The sequence below is a fragment of the Athene cunicularia genome, assembly GCF_003259725.1.
Source record: "Athene cunicularia isolate RWA chromosome 7 unlocalized genomic scaffold, athCun1 chr7_part1, whole genome shotgun sequence".
NCBI classification, from domain to species: domain Eukaryota; kingdom Metazoa; phylum Chordata; class Aves; order Strigiformes; family Strigidae; genus Athene; species Athene cunicularia.
Genome location: NW_020799107.1, coordinates 30,154,870 through 30,172,067, shown reverse-complemented (window position 1 = coordinate 30,172,067; position 17,198 = coordinate 30,154,870). Strand labels below are relative to the sequence as shown.

At 39.4% G+C, this 17,198-nt stretch overlaps 1 protein-coding gene across 8 annotated transcripts in view; it reads left to right on the top strand.

The window, feature by feature from the left end:
• The window catches only part of NCKAP5 (NCK associated protein 5), a 384,106-nt gene that overhangs the window by 98,296 nt on the left and 268,612 nt on the right, over positions 1–17,198 (top strand). The gene's annotated exons all lie outside the window — the stretch shown is intronic.

The window sequence follows — 17,198 nt, the reverse complement described above, 5'->3', positions numbered from 1 at the left end:
GGCCCATTCTGGGCATGCTGGAGCTGATCCAGAGCCGCCCACCAAGATGGGCCTGGGACAGCAGAGGGAGAGGGTGAGAGAACTGGTTTGTTCAGGAGTATGAGGAGAAGGCTGAGGCAAGATTTCATGGTTGTCTACATCCATCTAAGGGAAGGGTAATGGGAAAGATGGACCTAGTTTCTTCTTGGAGGTGTGCAGTGAAAGCAATGGACAAAAGTTGCTTGAAGGGAAATTCTCGTTTGATGTTAGGAGAAAATTTTTACCATCGGGGTGATTGAACACTGAAACAGGTTGCCCAGAGAGGCTGTGGACTCTTGGAGACTTTCAAAACTTGGCTGGATATGGCCGCCTAGATCACAGGATCTAACTGTGAAGTTAACCCTGCTTTGTGTGTGTGGGTTCCACCAGATAACTCAGAGGTCCCTTTCAACCTAAATTCTCCTCTCCTCTCCTCTCCTCTCCTCTCCTCTCCTCTCCTCTCCTCTCCTCTCCCCTCCCCTCCCCTCCCCTTCCCTTCCCGGGGCTCATATACCTTTGTATGAAATAGCTGGGCCTAGCCATTATCAGAGACAGGACCAATGGATTAGACAAATTGGATTCAGTAAATCTCAGATACAGAGATATAGAAGATAAGATATATAGAAGACAGCAGAAGTATCAGTATAATTATTATCTGAGTAAACAGATACTAGATCTTTGTGGCCCATACAAAATGATTAACATAAGACAGATATTTTTAAAATGCCTATAAATAGACAGTTCTCTATAAATAAGTGCATGTAATACTTTATATGAAAAAATGGCTTTCCAGCTTGCATTTTCAAGCTTTGTTAGAAATGAGAATATGTATAAAATATATTTTCTTCCAAAATACCAGTTAGTTACATAGAGAGTACCTCCTAAATGTGTTTGTAGATGATCCCAATTTTCAGTACTAACTTTTAAATATATGTTAGGGAAAATATATAATGACCTTTATTATTCTTAGCTGGGATCATATGGCAGTAAAAATTGAGAACACTTTCATTATCTGAAATGATGCTTGATACTGAGGCTACAGATCCCTTCCCTAAAAATGATGCTAGATCTGCTTCCCTAGATCCTAGGACAGTGATCAGTAGTGTTAGAAAGTTCCTTTCATAATTAGCATAAGATTATTTTTTTCTTAAATTTAATCATGCTCTTTCCCTTTCAAGTATTTCTATGCATTTTTTAAATTTCTGTGGAAACAAATAATATCTAAATAGCAAACTCATGAGAAACAAACTTTGTGTATTAAAAGCTGCCATCTCTTAGAATGCATCTATACATCCTTTCATGTGTGTGTATACACATATATATAAATACACATTTTGTGAGTTTGGTTCTTGTATTGGCCAACTGCAAATGTCAATGCCCAGTTGCCTTATTTCCTGTTTTGATTATGACTTCTGTTTGATAAGAGGAGATTGCACAGAGAAATAGCATCTGACAGTGTGCAAATAAAATACCCATCCCTTTGTCAGACAGGTTTACAGTCACATAAAAACACACAAAAGGAGTGAAAACAACTGTGCAAATGCAGGGCTGACATAAATCTTGTTTGAATAAGGTTGAAAAGTATAATCTGACTCCTGGAATAAAGGGGGAGAGGGAGAATGTAATGTTTTGAGGTGTCCTGTGCAGGAACTAAGAGCACATCATTCACTTTTACTCTCCATTGATTAGACACAGTTACGGGAAAGGCACTTGGGTTTGGCGTCTTTCCCTGTGCTTAATAGGCACTGAAGGTGACATCCAGGGAGATCCCAGCTGGGGTTCCCAAGTACCTAACCACTTACACTGGCACAGAGAGAGATGTTTATATTTTTAAGCATTAAAGCTCTACACAAATAGGCCCGGGATTTAGCGAGGACACAATAATTGCTTTCCTTTCAACAGCAGGTGACACATTTCCCACTGAGAAAAATATAATCCTGCTGCTTTTAGTCATAACAGGAGCAACAGGAGAAAAATAGATGAGGAAGTGGGATATGTCACCAGTTGACTCTTGGAAAAGCCATTTGTGTGCATAAACAAGCCTCTAAGTGCACAAACTTCAAACATGAATTGACAGGTCTAAGTTTTTTAATCTATGAGCTGCAAGTCCCCAAATTAACTGAAATTTTCCAAGTTCAGAGAATGCTGTGAACTCTTTATTGTTCTTTTTCTTGCTGTTTTCGCCCTGGGTAGCACACCTTGACTGAGCAGCAGCAGCTCCATGGGCTGGTCCAGAGAGAGGATGAGCACAGAAATGTCTTTGATGCCACTCTTCACATTTAGCAATGCAGACACATTCTGTTCTGTCATCTTAATTGATAGCAATAACATTTTACCACTCTCACTAAATATCTGATGTCGATATCTGACTGCATCCCTTTCGCTATCGTTGTTCACGTGGACCCCAAGGCTGGAGTTCATTTCAAAACTCAGTCCTGTCTTCAAACTCCATTAGACTGAGGTTTTCCTCTGACCTTGGTGTGGCCAAGGCAGGAACAGTGCCTTTATACAGCAGTATAGCTGGGCTCCACGTCTGACTCTCTCTGGGAGCTAGTACATGCTGATGAAAATAATGATATAAATGGGTGGTAGAAATGGTAAAATCTAGCCTAATATTGTACTCCTGTGTCACTGGAATTGCAGCGCTATCCACTGGAAAGAAGTCTGTTTTGAAAACTTTCCTAAAGCTTTGAGGAAATGCAAATAATCATTGTGGAACTAATTAGTGTTTTCATATAGATTATAAATTAGTAAGTACTGGAGTTTGTAATCATGTTCAAGAATTTCCTCTTGGTGGATATTAGTAGCTGTCTCATATCTTTGGGGTGCGTAACCACTTTAAGATAAAGCAGTTATAGAATATCAGTGCTATAAATTAAAATTAGATGAGGAGGAAATCCTCAGACCTCCCAAGAGAATACTACATTTCCACATTATTATTATTATTACTATTATTATGATGTACATTATTATTATGTATTGTATCTGTTAAGAGTTGAATGCTGCCTTTTTTAAAACAAAAGTTTCCCCCATGTATAGCTAAGTGAATAATTAATGATTTGTGGAAAGCAGAAAACTCTGCCTTGATTAATAACTTAGTATTACATTTGAAAGAAGCAACTCTAATCAGGAGAATTTTAAGAGACAAATAATCTAAATGTCTTTTTTGTCAAAATTTAAATGATAAATCAATTCAATATGGCTTGAGATCAGCTGATGCATGTTAGCATAGGCAGTACAATCTGTCAAAGCAGCAAAAAATCACTTGTCCCTGAGACATCACTGGAGCTGACGGCGTAACTCTCTTTTGAAAAGAGTCTCTCCAGTCTTCAAGGCCATAAGATTAAGTCACTGGTTCCTAACTAAATACACACTTTTAGAATTAGCTTGGTTTTTGTACGTGTGCGTGTAAATGCACAATGCACATACATACCCGGCATGTTTCTGATACCAGGTTAGGGAGATGGATGTAATCAGACTAACTGGAAGGAATGAGAACGTCTTGCTTTCAGCCAGTCTTGCCAGAATGACTCAGACAATGGGACATTTAGTGACTTTGTTTCCCCTGGCATGGAGATCAGTCCAGTCATCTCTGTGAAATTCTTCACTCTTTTGGCATGGCAGAGGAGCCTGCAGAGTTTTGCAGTCTGAAATGGCAGACTCATTTGGCTTGTCTTAATCCTGCCTTGCACCATATTTACTTTGTGGCTAGACAGATACTCTCATATTCAGCATGTCCTTCTGGCCCCAGGCACCTGATGCGTGAATGCAAAGTAATATAAGGGGGAATTCAGCTATCCACATAAATGATTGTGTCTTTCAAATATGTACAGAGGAGGGTTTTTTTACGTGGTATGACTGCAAGTATCAAAGGAAAGGAATTTATATGCTGGGCTTCCTTGCCCTCCCCCTCTCAGAAAGAGGTAAGCAAAGCTGTTGGATACATAGGAAGGAAGGGGGAGACAGATCTGAAAATTTAACAGAAGTCTAGAGTAATTTCAGAAGTCTTCAGGAATGAGTACATTCTCATTAAAATCTTGTTAGGTGGCTATCTGCATCTTTAAATGTTGAAATGCCCCATCTAACCAACCCTGTGCTGTTTTGATTCCTTTGTGATTTGTGCTTCTCCCTTCAACTGGAGTGACACAGGCAAGAGTGACTGGAGTGATAGACCCAGGCCATACTGACCTCTGAGATGCACTTGTTTAAGTAAGCAGTGAAGGGTTGGGCATAGTCTGAAATCCTACCCTGAGCATCCTCGTCAGGAGAAATGACCACAGGAGGACTCACTGGGATGGCAGCTCTAGGGACTTTTCTGCAGGGAGGCAGTTTTAGCCACATCCCAGGTGCATGAAAGAGGTATTCTCTTTTAAAGTCCTGTTCCTTCAGTGATACTGCAAAAGCCTTTTGGTTGAACAATTTTGTTTTACGAGACTTAGAATTATAAAGGGTGCTTGGAAGAAAGGGAAGTGAGACAAGAAACAGCTGTGCTCACCAGCAAAACTTTTGAGTCTTCCCTGCAAGTCTCCAACCATAAAGGGTTGAGGCATCTTCCTGCTAGGAGTGTTTGCCATGCTTGCATAGAATGCCACCATCCACACAGTGAGTTTGTGATGCTTGAATTTGTGACAAAATTTCCATTGAGGTCCATACAGCCAGAGGATAGTACTGTTGTGCAGCGAGAATGTTTGATATCCAAACAGAAACAGGAAATGAGAAGAGGAGAAAGGTTATTTTTCAGTATAAGGGCTTTTTCTTTGAGAGGGAGATTGCTGAAGTATACATGATACGCATTTATATAGAAGTAATTTGAAAGCTTTATACTGACTAGCTTGCTTTTATTCTTAAAGCTTTTGTAGATGATTTATTAAAAGTGTTATTTCTATTACTCGGGCATAAAAAAAGAAGCAAATTATCTTATTACATTATGTGGACAGTCAAAAGAAGAGTTAAATGGACCATAGAACTTTCTCTTAAAGCATTAATTTTCTTGTGTTGTCTTTAATTTCCTTGATAATGAAATGTTCACAATAGCCACTGGGTATTACTGTATGAAAGATAAATTAGATCGTTCCCATTAGATGTAAAACCTCTCCTAGACTTGTCATCAGGATATGATTACTGTAAATTTCTTCACACATGTGAAATGCCAATCCCTGAAAACATTTCCTGTTGAAAAACAAGAGATTTTCAGTCTTTTCATTTAAATACTGTCAAGTTGATGGCTATGGAAATGCTTTTTAAATGAATGATTAAGGACTGTATCTAAAGTTTGAAAATTGCTTTTCCTCCCCTGAATAAGTTTAATTCTGCAGTATCAATGAGACTTTCAGATGCTCAGCACTTTTCACAGTGTAGCCACGCAAGATTACATGAGTACGGCTGAGTGGGTACAATGGTTCAGTTTTATGACTACTCTGACAAAACCATACTTAGGTGGTAGGCTTCTCTTTAGGTTGGAAGTGAGCTCGGAGAAGTTCCTACCATTTCTGCAGACTTCCCATGGGAGCTGGACATGAGCGAGATCTCCCCCACTGCCACTGTACGTACTGTCTGCATGGGGCTGTATCTCACTGCCTAAACTGTGAAATGCAGCACAGCCTTCAAGAATAATCAACCTTTTCCATAATAATCCGTATTAAATACATATTAGTGTAGATGGTCAAGATTTGAAAGGAAACACATCCCTACTCTTTAGCACTGTCTGGGCTGCAATCTCTCTTTTAACATTTCTTAAAGTTGGTACATTTTTTTCTCCTGTGATTTAATATAACCTTAATATTTCCTATCTAGAGTATGCATGCAAACATCTGAAGGCTTTTGGAAAGTAATCTAAATCATTACCCTTGTGAGGATCATACAATAAATTGTCTGTGATTCATGCATGGAGCACCTACACAGTTCAGATGCAGTATTTCACTCGTTCTGTTGTATATAAATTATTGCCACCAGTTTTGAATACTCAGAAACAGGAGAAGCTTAATAAATGCTAAATGACAGCAGGAGGTCAGTATGTATCAGAGTGTTTATGTAAAATAATCAGTATCCCCAAATGACTTTTTTTTAAAAAAAACCCAGTGTTTAAATCTTTTTGTTCAGCTATTCTAAAAATCACCCATTAACAGTAGAGAGCAAAAACTGATTACTTTGTGTATCTCTTGTCTGTCTTCGTTTTGGACTGACATGCCCTCAGTCAATTCTGTCAAGGTCGGCACGATTCCAGCTGAAGCTGACCCATAACACCCTTACACACAGGAAATGGGATGTCATCTCTGTGTGAAAAAAAATGCTTTTAGGTACAGGATTTATACGTATTTTGTTTTAATTTGCCCTGGGTCTCAGACCAGTGACAAACAAGGCTTCTGCAGGAAATTGTGTATATGTCTCAGCTTCCCAAGAGAGAACACGGAGCATCTAAACACATCACAAAGTCGGCAATAGAGCAGCAGGTACTCTAACATGACTCATCACTTGTTCCCACAGATTTTCCAGCTGATGATGATAAAGATCCTTAAAAATGTAATTCAGTTACATATTGTAAAGAACTTTTTCAGTAAGCCGCAGTTAGTGACAAAAATTAGATTAGCAGAACTATGAAGATTTATGCTTATGTTCTCACTGTTAATTCACATTAAGTTCCCCGTGGATTGAAAAATTCATGTTTAAGAAACATGGACAGCTAAGTATATCACTTGCTATTTCACACATAAAATTAAGGGCATTTTTAAAGTTACATTTTTGAATGCTAACTGGCAAGATGATAGTGTATAAAACAAAAAGCTATCATGTAATCCGAATTGTCACTATGTATCCTGTGTAGCAGCCGACAATGAATATTTATCTAAACAAGTACTTTCAAGCCTTTCATGCTGCAGTTTGTGTTTGTTTCAGTCTTATTTGAATAAACAAAATGTTTTGCAATAACGGTAACAAATATCTCTAGGCACATAACATTTGAGATGGATCTGCAATTTGGTGTAGCAATATTCAATTGCAGAAAAATTATTAGCATTAACCAGGAGCTAAATTACAGTTTTGATTTCACTGGCACTGCATTGTACCTGTGAATTCTAAAACGCTGAATGAAATTAAAGGTTCACTGTAATTTTTATGAAAAGAAAATAGATTCTCTTTGAATTGAGTAGCGTCATTATATTTGTTTAGCATCTACTGTACATGGCATACTAAAGTTACAAGCGTTCAGAAGACAAAACATTAATAATGTGTTAGCCCTCTTTCAAAAACTCAAGATAATAATGATTATTAATACAAATGTTACATGCAGGACTTGAAGGGGGAGTTCTTTGTTTTGTTTGGAACATAAGTGAGGAGGAAAACCTACAAATTTCTGTTTTATGAAAACCTTTATGTTAGGCTCAGTTACTCCTACACATTAAGCTCAACAATTTGCATCCATGTTCAGCCAAATGCATCATCTCCCTGCTCCACTTCTGACTACAGGTCAATAAGGGCCTCGCCCCTGATCCCCCTCTCCATGGGTTGCAGCTGCTCAGGGAGCATGGCTCTAGCTCTCAGCTCTTCAGCAAAGCAGTCTTTTATACTCTCCTTCCCTGGCTGGGGCACAGCTTGCTCTGGCTTTCCGAAGGACACGGAGGCTGCTGCGTGGCTGCTTGCGGCATGCCTGTCCCTGTGGCCAGCTGAAAGCTGGAGCATCGCGCTCATATAAAAATCCATGCCTGCAGGGAACTGCACCCACGCAGCGCTCTGTTGGGGCATTTTGCATCCCATTTAGTTCACATATGCTCTAATCTTGCCAATGCATCCCATTGCCATTACTCTCCCAGACTGATATGTCTGTCAGTATGCGTTCATAGCATCGGTAGGGATGACAGGGTTGGTTGGAGCTGCAGCCCACCAACAAATTCTGCTTTTGTGCATTCTGTTCCACCCAGAATTTACTGAGAATTAGTGAATATAACTAAAGGCACTGGTTTGGCTTAAGTATTTAACAGGCCTACACAACAAAAATGCGTGCCTGTATGCTGTTTGCTGACAGAAATGTTCCAGTTCTTATTCTCTTTCTGGGACTTTACTGAACTTTCTGCTTATAGCTTACCATTAAAGTGAAACATTTCCCTTCCACTAAATCCACATTGACTAAATCCCTGATATACTTAAAGTTTATCTCCAACCAGTATCACATGATGCTGTCTAGCCTATACACCACTTAGGAAATGCCAAACTTCTTATGATTAATCCCCCAACCCCAGGAAGTCAGGTTCCACAGTGTGCTTGCCTGTCCTGCGCTGGGACTGCGAGCTCGTCTTACAAGCAGCAACAGTCGGTGGCTGTCGGAGAGCCGCAGCAGTTGGGATCAAAGCTCCTTATGGAAAACCTGCTTTGCAAAACTGCCAGGGAAGGTTAGCTTCCTCACACGCATTGAATCGAACTGTTAATGACAAAATATATTGGAAGTTTTAGAAGTTATTTTTTCGTTTGGACAAATAACTACAAGCAGGGCCAATCCCATTGCATTTATGAATTTTTGTATCTTCTTGAATATCTCATGGAAATCAGTTGGAATTTTGGTTGAAGAAAGAGTGTGATTTGGGCAACAGTTTACACCTGATTCATGCCTTAGACTCTGTTGTGTCCTGCAATCAGTCAATTCCCTAAGTTGAACCAGCTGCAAGCCCTGGTAATGACAGCTGACAATAAATGTACGTCAGGTAGAACATGGGCTGAGAGCGCTCCCTGCAAGCACAGCTGCTGGTTTGTTTATAATAAAACTATAAAAATGTATAGGTATATTCATGCGTTAGCTTCTGATTAATTTCTTTTTTCTCTATACAAACACAGAGTGAAAAAGTAAACCAATGAACAGGGGATGTTTAGGAGCATATTTATTTGCATGTTCCATCATTTTTCTGTGGGTATATGTTTGTGTATCATATAGATGAGATGGATGGATGTAAGTCAGAGTAGTTCCACTGAATTCAGCGTACCAATAAGAGGCAGAGTGCTGGAAGCAGCTTCTGAGATTGCTTGAGCATTGCTACGTTTTTAACGCTGAGATAAATTTTTCTTGACTATAGATATGCATGTGCAAAGCATTGCAAGGAGAGCTGTGGACACAGAGATTAATTTTCAAAATGCGCTATAACAAGTTCTCTTCTTTGTTTGAAAAAGTTTGTGTCTAGAGTAGAGTGTGGTAGCAGGCAGGCAAAAAGCAGACGGCAGGAGAAAGCAAGTGAGACCTTTCTGGAAAGGAGGTTGCAGCCTCTAGCACTGTGCATCGCCTTCTCTCTGCCCATCTCCAGTTACTGTGTTTTCCATCCATACAAACCCTAAAGGGTCAATAATTTGGGTTTTGCTAAACCCCAGGTTACCCTTGTGTTTAGGGCAGGAGCTAGAATTTGGAAATCCTCACTGACTGGAAATCCGCTGATGCTTGGACTCATTTTGGGATCAACACATTGATATGCCTATAGCATTGTGTTGGATTTTACCTTAAAGTCATTCATTTTATATATGTACATATATATTTCATATTATGAACTATGGACTTTTTAATAACAGAATGATTGAACTAATGAGCATCTACTGCTTTATTTATTTAATTTGGTTTTAAGCAGAAATAAACCATATGGAGATACTCTTGATTTGTGTGTGTGTACCTTGTCCAAAGTTGCCAGAATAAGTGTGAGGACAAGTGATAATGAAGCAGTGAAAGAAAAGGGTAGAAGACTTCAGGTCCTGAGGTATTTGTTGTTAGGATGGATGATAGCGGTTATTCCAGGTGCGTTAACAAGTCTGATATCTTCCGAGAATGAAGTGTCTTTATCTGTGAATCCCAAATGTCCTTAGAATTCAATTTCCCGAACTCTGTGAAAGATCTCCTGAATGTTTTTCTATTCTTGTTAGAATTCCTTGTCTTTAGTCAGTGTGAGTCACATGCAAGTGCCGTATGTCTACGAAAGTCAAATGCCTCCAACCAGGAGTTCTCTGTGTTGTGGTTGATTTATATTCATAAAAAAACATCCATGAAATGATTCAGAAATTGTAATTACCTGGTAATGTCAGAAATTGATTTATTAAATGCTCCAGTGTTTACTCTGCTTCTTTATGGCTGCTAACGTTTCTGGGCATTTTCTTACAACATCAGTGTCTTTGCTGGGTGAAGTTTATTAATGTAAATTGGATTTGACATAAACAAGACTACAGCTAATTATTTCATGTAAATACACAGACTGTGTAGCAGCAAACTCATAAAATCTGAACATCTTCTTGCACTTTTTTTTTTTTTTTTTTTATATAGGAAATTCCTATTGCCCTAAATAACACTGACAACTTGTCTTCATTTGTGGAATTGCTGGTATATAAACATTTCTGTCACTCTGACACCTCCTTAACTTATACATAGTCATCAATAACTTTGAACAACCAGGAACTGTCAGATGTACCACTATGCTAAGCTTCACTTTGTATGTTCGTTTTGTATTTTACTATGCAGAGGTTGTATACTGACTGAGGACAAGAACTCTCCATATGCTGAGGTAACTGGGGGAGCAGCCTCAAACCTGCCCAGGAGACATGGTCAGGTCACTGTGGTGCAACCTGTTTGTCCATATCTGTTCCCCGTTCTGGCAAAAAAAGGCAGTTTTTTTCCATTTCCTGCTGAAATCCTTGGTTGCTATAATGTCCTTGTTGATTTGTTTGATAGTTTAGAAGCTGCAGGAGTTCACTCAGGATAGATTGGTGTCCATGGACTCTCAGCCTTTATACAGACTGGTTACCAAAAGTATCTCCTGATTTGACTCCAGATACAAATCAAGGGCATTCACCTGTTGATGCTGTAGGAAAACATTTCTTCTTCCTGCAGTAAGAGCGTGTGCCTCTGATGTATTGTGCAATGAAGATGTTAACCGGTGTTAAGAGTTCCCTGACTTAGAGGATGTCTAATAAATTCAGACTTTTCTGGCATGATATCATCCTTTTCTATTTCAAGAGAGTTCTAGTAAATTCCAGGTAATACTTTGTATTTGCTTTTACTGATTTATACTTCCTTCAGGGAAAGAAAATCAGCTAAATATAGCAAGGATTTCCCTGTTGGACAAAATGTCTTACACAGACAAACAGAATAATTTGCTCAGTATTTAGCGGAAATCAAGAAACTTCCATAGCTTGTTATTAATACAAAAAAATCTCTCAAGTTCTAGACATGTTCACTGTATTTATTCACTTCAGCGGTCCTTTCTTCTGGTTTCAGTTATCTCTTCCTCTTGTATGTCATCCATCTTCTTGGTTTCTGACTTTACTCCCCATATCTTACTTTATATCCTATCTTATTTTGAAAAATATTCCTGTCTGTCAAATAAACACATTTTTTTAATGGATCCCAGTTTGAATTTGTCTGTCCAAGTGTGTCTTTCCTGTAAAGTTTTCATCTATCTGTTTGATCTTAGGAATTTATCCTAACACTCACCTACTTTATCTTGGGCTCTGTTTTATTGCTCTGAAAGAAGACAGCTGTCATGCTGTTCTATAAATTGACATTTGTCCTTTAACCCAGCTGTTGCTTAAACCATTAACTGCTTTCAAAGTTAGGGACTGGAGCATTAAACTGACATGAGATCCAGTACAGTGGTTTTACCACTGCCAGAGATTTTCTAGGGCTATGGAAAACATGGGCATCTGCTGGAGCTTCTCCATTCTTTTTACCTTGATCCCAATGGCTTGGGTTACTGATATGCTCCTGACATTGCAAGGATTGCTGTGGTCTCTGCTTAGTCATCCGGTTTTGGTGAGAAATCAGGACACTGAGAAATCACATATCTTTGAACTGAAACTGTGTGTTCTTGCTAGAGGACAGCAGGCAGTCCTTGGAAGGAAAGTTTTACAAGGGAGATACAATATTGTATTACTATGCATTTTTCAGTGTCCTGTGAGATTACAGCACTCACTTGTATCCAAAAAGGCAGAATTCAACAGATATAGTCCAGCTGAAAACTGCTCTGCTATTTTTCTGCCTGAATCTGTCATCAGACTTCCCTTTGGAAAGCTGAAATGTAGATGTTTGTCGTCTTAGTTCCACTCCTTAGCATCGTGGGGTAGCAGCTGGGAAGCTCTGGGATTCTTTCCTTCATTCCCAGTACTGAGATACTTCATTGATTTACTGCAAATCTACTTTAATGTAATTAAGCTCAATTAAGTAAACTTTTTAGGTTTTCCTCTTCCAGAATTTAAGACCGGAATCATTGCTGTCCTCCTACCTGCGATAATTTGGTTATGTCAGGGCCCATGTCGGTTGTGTAACTCACATGTAAAACCACCGTAACCCTTAAAGGGTGAGCAATCCAAACCAGCCAAGCATCTGGAAATCTGAATGGTGATGGGGGTTCTTGCCAAATCTGTTCTTCACCTTCCAGCTATTGTCTGCTAAGTCGGGGAAGAGCCCTCTCAGAACACTGGTACATACATCTCAGCTGCACATGCCTGCCAGAGCTGTAAGATGTGCTTGTAGAAAATGCCTTACTGGAAAACAGAAGGTTTTATAAGCTGGTGGAAGATAATGTAAAACTACAGCATTCTCTGTGGGAAGAACATGAACATCAGGTGTCATTGAGCAGCAGAGTACCCACATCGTTATCCCAGAGCTTGTACTTCTTTGGGGACAAACTGGCAAAAATTCAATGCCAGCTGCAAATTGGGATAGTGTTCCTCTGCGAATTATCTCTGCATCCCTGTATTCAGAGTGCACAGAGTGCAGAATCTGTCCGTTAGCTAACGAGCTCATGCTATTTCAGGCTTTATTAAACTCTGCTGTCGGCTGAGGATTGTGCCATGGAACAGGGTGTAAAGCGGAAGCCAAGCAGCAGCAGGAGGAAAACCCAGCTGACTTTTTACAGAAACAACTGGCTTCAGATGAGTTGGTAAATCAGTTTTAATCACTGCAGCTGAGATGTAATATGAACTGTTCACTGAGGCTTAAGTGATTTTGAACAATTAAGAAATTTGCTCAACATATTTATTGAAATAATCATTACTGTTTTTACCATAATGGTGTAATTCCACAGTATGTGCATGAGGGCTCTTGCCAGCCTTCTGGTCCATTGCAGAAGCTCTAAATGTATACTTTCATGCCAGTTTTTAATAAAACTAGCAATTAAAATAACATATTTAAATCAGGTAGGAAAAGAATAAATCAGCAATAATGGCAGTTTTAAAAGATCTTCTTTTCTTAAGCTGCACAGTTTAGCTTTTATTGCTATTTAGCACCAAAGATAAGCAGTCTAGTCAGGTGTGGTATTGAAGGGAGTAACAAAAATATCTAATCCAAAGAGGTTTTATCTTTTTTTTATACCTGATTTATTTTTAGTGTGCAGCTGAGCAATGTTGTATAACAGACAGCTCACTCAAATCCTCAATTATAACGCTTTCAGACGTGTGAAAAGCATAGTCCAGACAAGACTACATATATATATATATATATATGTATGTACACATGTCCTCTTGGGCTGCTGGAAAAAAGCCTATTTTCTATCAAAGTTATATGCATCAGGATGATAACAAAACCAAATATTTTACAAAAAGTTATAACATTCACTGAAGGCACTCTCCCTAGATCTAAAGCTTTACCCCAGGGCACCGTTCCAAGATCCCTCAAAGATGACTTCTGTCTCGCACATAGTGTAACAGCTTAGATGTCCCCATTCATAGCTTTGCTAACATCATTTCCTAATTGCAACAGTCTGCTGTTTGGCTGCAGACAGCTTTGTTGTTGTTTGCTTTCTAATAACCTTTCCCTGTGAAAATATGACTTTCTGCATTGTAACAGATGACTGTGGGCTCTCTATATAGTTCCCTGTCTCCAGGGCTGGGTTGCTCCGGAGACTCGCAGGAGCTTCTCTGTGCATTTATCAGGTTATTCGTTCAGTGTTTTTCTCTACTCCCCAGCAACAAACATCCTGCTCTGTGAAGCTCAAGAGCCTGAATCCATGCTGATGCTTTCCTGTCTGGTTTCAAATACAAATATTAGCAGAGTCAAGGGGTAGTGTGGCAGAGGACTGTGTTAGGGCCATCTGCTCAGTGTCCACCCCAGCATGAACCGGGAGCAGATAGATATGCTGGGGGAGAATGGGACACTTGGGGCTCTGCAGGGCTGAAAATGACTTTTACCACCCAGCCCTGCTTCAGAGCTGGTCTGCAGGAAGGTGGGTGCTGGCTTAGTCTCTATCCCAGTTTCCCTGTGCGCCCAGGTCCTACACTGGGAGCTTGTTCAGGACAGGGGAGGCAGTGGCAGGCAGGGCAGCTGCCATCTCCCTGCGTGCCCAGTTGAGGTGTGTGGGTTTAGGAGAGCTGGGGTGTCACTGCTGCGGGACGGCCCAGTCCCACCCCACCACTGCCCAGTGCCCAGTGCCAGCACCAAAGCACATGCTTAACTTTTAGCACGAGTAGCCCTATTGAATTAAGTACGTAATCAAGTGATTTGCTGGATCAACGACTGTATCCTTAATCCTTTTCACATATTGCTAAGCTCATTAAACTCTCTTTCATACCAAGCTGTGCAAGTTCCTTAAGAGAGGCAGAGACTACATGCTATTTCGTTAGCTTAAATTTATCACCTCCAGCTTCCAGCGAGGGACTCCTGTGTTGTAAGCCTAAGGTTGCCCTAAGGGTTTGCTCTGTAACAACGGATGGGAAAATGTTCTGTGCGCTGTGTAATTTTTGATACCCTGCCCAGCACAACAACATGGATACGCCAGAACAAATACCCACATAACCAACCAAAATACCGAGCAGTGGATCCCGAGCCTCAGTGGAGGCACTTCATTTCCTTTCTCTTCCCCTTTTTTCCTGACAGCTGTCCAGCTAACAAAGAAAAGAAGAAGAAAAAAGAAAAAACAACTAGCACAACAATTAAGCATTGCAAAGCTAGATATTTAGTATTGTCAAAAAACATACTTAGGTATATTTGTATGTTTGTGCTTCAACTCAAAATAGTGACAATTTGGTAAAGCAATTCCCTAATGCTCTTTAAATTAGATGAACTGGTATGTGACATTTGCATACCAACTCCTCCTGGATGCCAGAATCTACACAGCTGTTAGAAAGATTTTCTACTGCATTTAAACATATTACAGAAGGTTTTTCCCTTAAAACAGTGCAGTTATATGCCATCACAGGAGGATAGATGAAGAAATGAAATCCTCCTGGCTGGAAGCTAACTAATTGAGAAGAAAGGGAATAGGTTTTACCCATTACTCTTAAAAGGATTTTTAAAAATCACTTTTTTTAAAAAATCATGGACTCCTTGGTAATCCTGCAGGTTGGGAGGAATCACTGAAACTCTGAGTGGGGCTCAAAGGAGGGCCAGTGAAGCTCAGGCTGCCGAGATCTGGTCCAAGATTGCTATGTAATAAAAATACACTAATTTGGAATGTCCAACTTCAGATTCAAAATGCGTCATCATTTCAAAAATGTTGACTTGGCCTTACACAGCCTTAGCCCCTCGTTCTTTGCAGGTGCTCATTGTTCAGCCTTTCTACACTTCAGCCTTCTGGTAGAGGAGAGAGAACAGGCAGAACTGTGAGCCACTTCTGAAACCCTGCGGCCACTGCTTTCACAGCCTTTCTCTCCTATTTGATTAATTTGTCTTATTAGTATCTAGTATAAGTACCAGTTGTGTCTACCTAAATGATTCTTATCGTTACTCAGTTATTGGATCTTGTCTCTGTTTTCATAAGGAAAAGATATTTTTCTTAGGTATGTGGGGGTCACTTGAATCCTCTTTCCAGTAATACAAACCCCTGAAGTCATGTGTTTGCATCAGAAAATGAAGCTCTCTGTAATATTTCAGACTCGACAGTTAGCTGTGCTACTCAAAGCCTACATTTGTAACACAGAGCTCCAAGGAAGCTACAAAATATTTGTATTACTCCTCTCAGTGTGATCTATTGGGTACTGAGAAATGTCAGGACTTTACTGAATTGTATATATAGTCTTTGTGAACATAAAATCATGGAATCATTTAGGTTGGAAAAGACCTTTAAGATCATCGAGTTCAACTGTAAACAAGTGTGATTTCTGTGGGGTTTTTCTCACATTTTATGCTTTCACCGAATGTGCCAAGTTATTCTAAATCACAAAGTCGCTCCAAATCTCAAATGACTGTTTACTATTTGCTTCGTGTTGACAAAATTATATAGTGGGTTCTGATCCAGGGTTTGCAGAATTTATCTTATTGGGATAGCTGATAACAGAAAAGAGCAGAAACCTGGGCTTGGGAACAGAGACCTTGTCTAAAGCATATGGCATACCAGCACAGAGAGGAGGTACTTCTAATCATGATATTTCCATCAAATCATGGTTAATTTTTTTACATACTTTTGCACACTGACTGATGACATACTTCTGAGTTGCAGGTCTTCAAAGAGAAATAGAATAATATTTCTGATTTGCCACAGGAAAAACTTAACATTAAAGCAGCAGTCGTACGGGATAATCACATTGCTTTCTTTTTTCCCCATTGTCTTTATTTCTAGACAATATTTTTGAAAAAATTGCTTCCGTATGAGTTTTTTATATTATCATGGTAGAATTATGCAGAATAAAACTGCTGATCCTATCCTTGCCTGTAGGCCAAAGTGCACTGATGAATAAATCAGGAATATTGTTTAATATTACATTAAAAAGATGTAAAGGTGTTAATACTAATTTATACCAGGTTCATTGTAGTAAAAAACATTAAGAAAAAAAGGCAGCTTGTTTTAAAGAAGTGGTACTGCAACTAATCATCATTATACATTTGTACAGTATATTTTTTCTGAACTGTAATATACGTGTATTACAGAATGACTTCACTTGGATTAGAAGAAACTTGCTGCTTAATTGGCATGGTGTACTCCAAGAAAAAATTCAATTCAGTCAAGGAACAGGGAGAGTTAGAGCTGATGCTGACACCAGTGTCTAATCTAAACAGCACTGATATAAAAGCTATTACTAATGCCACTGAAGTTCATTGTGTTTCTCAGGATTTGCATTATTTGATGTTTTCTGAAAGTAACCTCTACAAGATACATCTATCTACAGCAGTTAGATTAAAATTTAAGCTTGAGGCAACCACAGAGTTTAATGGAAAGTTTCACAATACCCGAAGGTTTTTCAAGCAAGGCAGTTTGAACAGGATATGGCTGAGATGCATTTGCACAGGCTCCTCA